Source organism: Pteropus vampyrus, unplaced genomic scaffold (assembly GCF_000151845.1).
Source record: "Pteropus vampyrus isolate Shadow unplaced genomic scaffold, Pvam_2.0 Scaffold8, whole genome shotgun sequence".
Lineage (NCBI taxonomy): Eukaryota > Metazoa > Chordata > Mammalia > Chiroptera > Pteropodidae > Pteropus > Pteropus vampyrus.
In genome coordinates, this window is record NW_011888789.1 from 15,858,472 (window position 1) to 15,865,234 (window position 6,763).

Genomic DNA, 6,763 nt, shown 5'->3' on the forward strand with positions numbered 1-6,763 from the left:
GCGCGCTCCTCGGCCGCGGACACCGGAGCAGCAGTGGCCGCTTTCCCGGCCACGCGGGGCGGGGCAGCGCCGCGGGCTGGACGCGTGACTCGGGGACCTGGGCTTTCCTCTGACCCTTTCTCAAAATGTGGACCCTTTCCTTCCCTCTGGGAGAGCTTCCAGGAGGATTTGTTATTTTTTAACATTTCATTCCATAGAACCATTAAAAAAAAAAAAAAAAAATGGTGGTGCTGAGCACGGTCTTTTCAGAGGGGGGCAGCACTTTTCAGTCCTGACCCCAACCTGGCAGCCGAGCGGCTTCAGTGCTGCTTCAGCCCCGAAGCCGAGCAGCTAGTTAGGACGCAGCGCGTGGGCAGCGGGCACGTTTCTTTCTAGCGAGGTTTGCTCTTTTTTGGGTTCTTTATCAAGTGAATGTGATTCTGCTTTTCTTTTACACACATTTGTACATGGCTTTCACCACTTATTTTAAACCTTGATTACATTTTATTTTAAAGATATATTTTGTATTTTACCCGTTATAATAGGGAGGGGACAAATACCACTTCTGTTTTCGGGGGCAATACTTTGGATGAATTGTGTTTTATAGCTTAAGTGATTTAAAATTTTACTGTTTTGTAATATCACCTACATTTAAGATATGGAAATTCACAGGGGCAACTTCTTATTTTTATTTTATTTTACATTTTAGATTCCCTTCCATTTCAAGGAGAGAAGCCAAGGTATTTTTACCTAGTGGGGGAATGATGTAGTTCCATCCATACCCTGTTTTCTTATACTTCCAGGTAAGTGAGCCTGTTAATTATAAATTACTTAAGAAATGACCCTTTGTATAGTTTGAGTTGTATTCAATATTCTGGCTATGTCTGAAATGTGTTAAATTTCATTTTACGTTCAATAGTTTGATTAATAGCAAATTATTATTTTAAGATGTGAATACTTTTTCAAAGTAATACAATTACTTGGCTGCTTTGAATCTTTTTATTCACTTTGTAAAACCTATAATCTGCATTTAACTTTACCAACTTCTTCAGAATTTATCTTTTCCCAAAGTGGCAAATGACTTAAACCAATAATGCAGCTAGAAGAATGGCATGTTTCTTTTTAAACACTGTTTACTTGAATAGGAACATTTGTTCTCTTTTTGGAAGTCGTGACAGAATATTAAGCTTCCTTAAATATTTAGCCCATAATCAGATGGGCATCATTATTTTGACCATGCTACAAAGTACTTATTTTAATAAAATGGCTTAGGAATTTGAAAAATGATCTTCCTTTCTACATCTTAAGGGTATACTTTCTAGAACTCTTGGAGAATAGTACCCTAATAGATTATATGGTTGGTTTTAGTCTGAGGACAAATGTAAATCTCAGGAACGATGTTTTAGTTTTGCTCTTGTAACTATTAATTTTAAGTTTCTCTGCAATGAGATATTTTATTACATCTGGCAAGACTAAACTTAAAAAAAACAACAAGAACCTCAGGGACATCATTAATGTTAAAACACAGCAATATGAAAAGGGAAGTTGTATATATGGTTCCTATCTTCAACAGAGCAAACCTTTTTTAGTTTTCTTTAGAAATTAGTCAATACACATACAAATGAAAATAGGTAAGCTGTGCCCCACATCTTCAAGAAACTCCCTTTGGCCTTCCTCTTCATTTTACATATTTCTGTAGAGGTTTTGTTCTTGATTTTGTATTTTTTGTTTTTGCTTTTGTTGAATTGATTAAGATAAGAGTGGAAGTCAAAACATTTGATTTTGTAGTAATGAACTGCTTTGTACTAAAACAATAGAGTATGCCGAGTTTAAAAGGGATTATATCTTAGTTACTAATAATAGAAAAATAAAAACAATCTTCGCCAAAAGATAATACAAAGAATAATTCTTTACAGATTATTTTCTGAGTAGAAAATCAAGTGGTTAGGAGGCCCGAGTGGTTCAGGGCTAACTAGAGGGGCGTGTGGAATTGTTCTAATCTTAGCTCTCAGGATGTTTAATGTTTTTGTGAATGACTTGGATGATGTAGAAGAGAACAATGTCATTGGAAGACCACGTAGACCATAATTATTACGACCCTGAGATAACAGTAGGAAAGAGTCAAAGTAAACTTAACAAAATAGAGAAGCAATCAAAAGTCAGTTGAGGTCTACTTGGACACATGCAAAGATATGCAGTGTTTAGAAAGCTATTAGAGTGGCAAGACAAGGAGGATGATTAGGTGGCAAAAGGGCAGAGCCATACAGCCTGAGCTGAGTTTTAGTGGCGGTTGCAGTGCTATATGGATCCCTGTGCAGAGACGCGGGATGTTGCCAGGGAGCTGAGGCTCCACCTGGGCAGTACAGGCAAGGGAAAGCCAGTTTTCCAGCAACTGTTCCTTATTGACTGGATTCTTTATAGACTCAGAATGTGGACCTTCAGCTGTGGACCTTCACCAGACCTGTAAGAAACAAACATGTAAATTGGGAAAAGAGTGACAAGGTTGCTTCTCCCTCTGGTTGGCAGAAAAGCCACACCAGTCCGTGGTGGTCACGGAATCCAAGCAAGGAGAGGTTTGATTGTTCGATTCAAATATTCAATACCATTAGTCTATTAAGATTTGCAATATGGATATCCCTAGTGTCCTATACATGTTCTTCATAGAGCCTGTCCCACCACTATTCCTTCTCAGCGAATTGCTGCTCATCATGTTTTTACCCCCACTCCGTGCCCTGTTGATGTATTTCCTGTCTCTGCCTACTCTGAAATATACCCACCTTTCCACACATCCTAAATTCCTTTCCTCCTGTCAAGGAAAAGGTGTGCCTGTCTCGCAACCTGTGATCGTGGTCACACCCTGTCTGGCCTCTCACCTTCTCCCCTCTCCTGTCTGTCCCTGCCCCACTCACTGTGACTGCTTGAAGCCATGTTGGTCTCCACACTCCTCTTTCTATCTGGAATACTTTTTTCCTTCCCACCCCCGGTCCTGGGAACTTTTATTCATCCTTCAGCAGCCATCTGTGGTGTATTCCTGTGTAGGCATCTGTAACACTTAGAAACTGCTCCTGGCGCCTGCGAGGCATTAAAGAAAGGAATGCATGGGGGAGTGAGTGAATAGAAAAGTGAATAAAAGGACATCCCCAATCTGAAGGTGCCTTCTCTTATTCCGATAGCCCCTTTCATATTTTTCTTTACTGGAGTATGTCATTGTATTATCATTACTGTTTGCACGATGCTCTCCTGGACTCAGCCCTGAGCAGGGTGCAGATATCTGTTCTCATTGTCTAGTTAGTTGCCTGTGTGTAGTTTCTGGGAAATAGAAACTCTGTAGACAATAACCTTGTAGGTCTTTACAGTTCTATGAGCCCACAAAATACGACTACTAGATAACATGAAATACTGGCTGTTTCAATCTTTTTTGGAATAAAGCAGATATTATAAGTAAACACTAATATAAAACTATAATGTAGTAATGTAGCAAGTTGCTCATATTTGAAAAACCAGAGAATTGAAAAGATTAGTTTGTATTTTTTAAAGTGGCCTTCTTTTACACACGTTTTAGATTTTAAAAATATTTCCATATAATGGAATGAGGTGTGACATAAAGTCTGTAAGCTTTTAATGAGTGTCAGTTTTTGCTGCTACAATTTTAATTTATACTCCTGAGCCACGATTAGTTTTTAGCAGATGAGGATACTCTAGCCAAGGGCCAGGAGATTCACACTGGCACCAGAATGGGCATCCGGTGATGCATGCCTTCCAGTACGTTTTCATTTCTTCCTAATAATTGATATAATGAATTAATTAGGCCTTTTTTTTTTTTTTTGTCTTTTCTGTTCTGTTTTGGGGCTGTGCTTATTGAGAGTCTCTTTCATCAAGTTTGTTTCTTGCCACCAAGCCCGCGCTTCACCCTCGCACCTCCACATCTTGTTCTGCTGTCCCCTCTCTACAGTACCTTCTCCTTCCTCTGTTCTCTCCTGACTCTGTTCCTTCTCTAGGACTCGACTCTGGAAAGGCTTTCCAGAGCCCCAGCCTGGGGTGGGGCTGGCATTGTGGCCCTCTCTCTCTCACCCTATTTTCCCCATAATTTCTAGTTGTTTACCAGTTAGACATGTCCCTTGGCCATCATTGCCCTCAAAGAAGACAGTGTCTCTGCATTTTCAGTGTCCAGCATCTGTTTGTTCTTATTTATATTGACAAACAAATGTTTGAATAAATTCTTGGTATCTGAAAACCCTTATCAGAACTTAGCAATGTCAGTATTTTAATTTACTGAGCACTGCACCGTGTACCTTTCTTTATTTTCTTCTTTCTTTTTCGATGTTTGTGTTTTCTGTGCTACCATGGAGAGAAGGGAGTTGAACCCAGGTGGTCTGACTCCAGCATCAGTGCCTGCTTAGTTAAATAAATTGTTTAAAAAGTATGTCGAAGAAGGCTGGGAACAACTCAAGTGTCCATTGATAGATGAATGGGTAAAAAAGATGTAGTGTGTGCATACAATGGAATAGTATGCGACCTTAAACAGGAAGAAAAATCTGACACACGCTACAATGCAGGTGAACTTTGAAGACATTATGCTAAGTGAAATAAGCCAGTCACAAAAAGACAAAATAGTATATGACTCCACTTATGTGAGCTATCTAGTGTAGTCATATTCATGAAGACAGAGAAGAGAATGGTGGTTGCCAAGGGCTGAAGGGAGGGGAGGATGGAGTGTTGTTTAATTGGTATAGAGTTGTTTAACTGGCATCAGTTTTGCAAGATGAAAAAGTTCTGGGGATTGATTGCAAAACGATGTAAATGTACTTAACACTACTGAACTGTATACTTAAAAATTGTTAGGATGGTAAATTTTACGTTATCTGTATTTTGCCATAATTAAAGACAACAAAAAGTGAGCCAAAGACCTTGCTTTAAAAATATATAATTAATCCTTTTAAAAGTAAAAAAAATTGGAAAGAATTTCTTTGATTTGAGGACGTTTCCTTCCTTGAGCTTTATTTTTCATGTGCTCAGATTTTTAAATCATGATTTAAAAATGTATTATGTGATAAATACAAACTGTATCTACATTGCTAAGATCTTTGGAATTTAATTTTAGACCTTGTTATTCCTTTTCTTATTGTTGCCTAAAGTTGCAGTTAAAATCTGATTCACAATTACCCACTTCTTCACCTGTTTGTCTTCAATGAAGGTAATAAATAGGATCTTATTACTCATCCAGAAATAACTTGTATGACACTTAAAAATTATTTTTATTAAGAGCAGAAATGTTTGTTTTGTCACAAGTAGAGGGCATGACAGACTCCAGGATTTGATTTGAGTGCTCATAAGGAGCTTGCTACTTCAGTCATTTTTTTTTTTTTTTCTGTCACGGTAATGGACCCTTCACGTGGACAATCATGACTATAAAACTGTAAATTACACTCGGGTGCTTGAAAGCACAATTTCAAAATGTTCGGCTGGCACTTAGGAAGCAGTTCTCTTTTTACTCAAAGGCTCTGATCCACTGTGTAATATCTTTCCCAAAGAACTTAAAGCGAAACTTGAATCCTGTCAGCCTAAGGACATGTTTGCTACGCAGGGAATTTAAGGACCTGATGGAGTTGTGTGTAAAGGTTTGAGGGAAAAGTGGGGATGAAAATTAAAGATGGAGGGTGGGTAAGAGAAAGAATTTTAACCTTCTGGAAACTTCCAGCTCAGTTGTTACTCAGATTTTGTAATATTACTAACATGATCATATGGTCGAGGCCATCGGAAAAAACAAAATTCATCTCTACTACTGGAAACTAATTCAAGTAGATACTCTAATTCTTTCCTGAAGTTGTTTAAAAATGTATGGTAATTAGAAATACTAGTTAATGTTTATCCTTAAGTGTTTTAATAAAGAGTTGCTTATTTTTAACTCAACAAACATATTGGGACTTACTACATGTTAGACTTTAAATGTGTTTTATGGTTACCAAATAACCAATTCTTGGATTGGAATCCAGTCTCTGGTGAAGCTGTCAGTCATCTTCAGGGAAATGAGAAATATACTGAAGTTTTCAAAGCTAATACACACTTTAAAGGAATAACCTTTAGTTTGAGATTTTGGCTTTTTATATATTAAAATTTAAAATGTAATAATAGTTAATATTTAAAATTCTATTTGTTGGCAAATTAAAATGTTGGATATTATTTAATAGGCTTCTTGGTTGCAAGGAACAGAAATCTACTAGGCTAACTTAAACAGGAAAGGACTCTATTAGAAGAATTTCCCAAAGAATCGATAGGAGAACCAAAAACTCGTATACAGTATAATAAAAACTTGCAGCCAGGACTACTTGTATCATTAACTGTGTATCCTAAGTTTACAGAATATGTGTATAGCCAATCTTGTCCCAAGCCTGTGGGATATATGCCAAGGAATAGAGGTGTCGATAGGGAGAAAAAAAGGATTAAATTAAAAGTAAATTAAATACCATCATGTGATTTATAACATTTGACTTTTATGATAATTTATTGCAGCAAAGCAAAATAAAACACTTAACTATAGCCTTGGAAAATTGTCCTAATTTGAGTCATGACCTAGAGTTGAAATGAGAACTGTACCCATGTGTGGATTAGGTGATTGCACATGGGCTGGTTGTGTTGTTTTTGTGTTATATGATAACCTAACTTTCTTCCCCTAAAGTCCTTGTTGAGTGTTTTGGTCTCAGTGTTATTGTTCATCTTTCTGTAATTTGATACAAAGCATCTTAACTCTGATTTTTAGTAGTTAGAAAGCCAGATCATGAATATC

At 37.4% G+C, this 6,763-nt stretch overlaps 1 protein-coding gene across 1 annotated transcript in view; it reads left to right on the forward strand.

Annotated features, from left to right (window-relative positions):
- Positions 1–333: 333 nt before the first annotated feature.
- The window catches only part of CSGALNACT1 (chondroitin sulfate N-acetylgalactosaminyltransferase 1), a 157,201-nt gene continuing 150,771 nt past the window's right edge, over positions 334–6,763 (forward strand). Inside the window, exons 1-2 of the mRNA XM_011373077.2 lie at positions 334–379; positions 689–782. The gene's annotated coding sequence lies outside the window, so the exon portion shown is untranslated. The remainder of the gene's footprint in view (positions 380–688; positions 783–6,763) is intronic.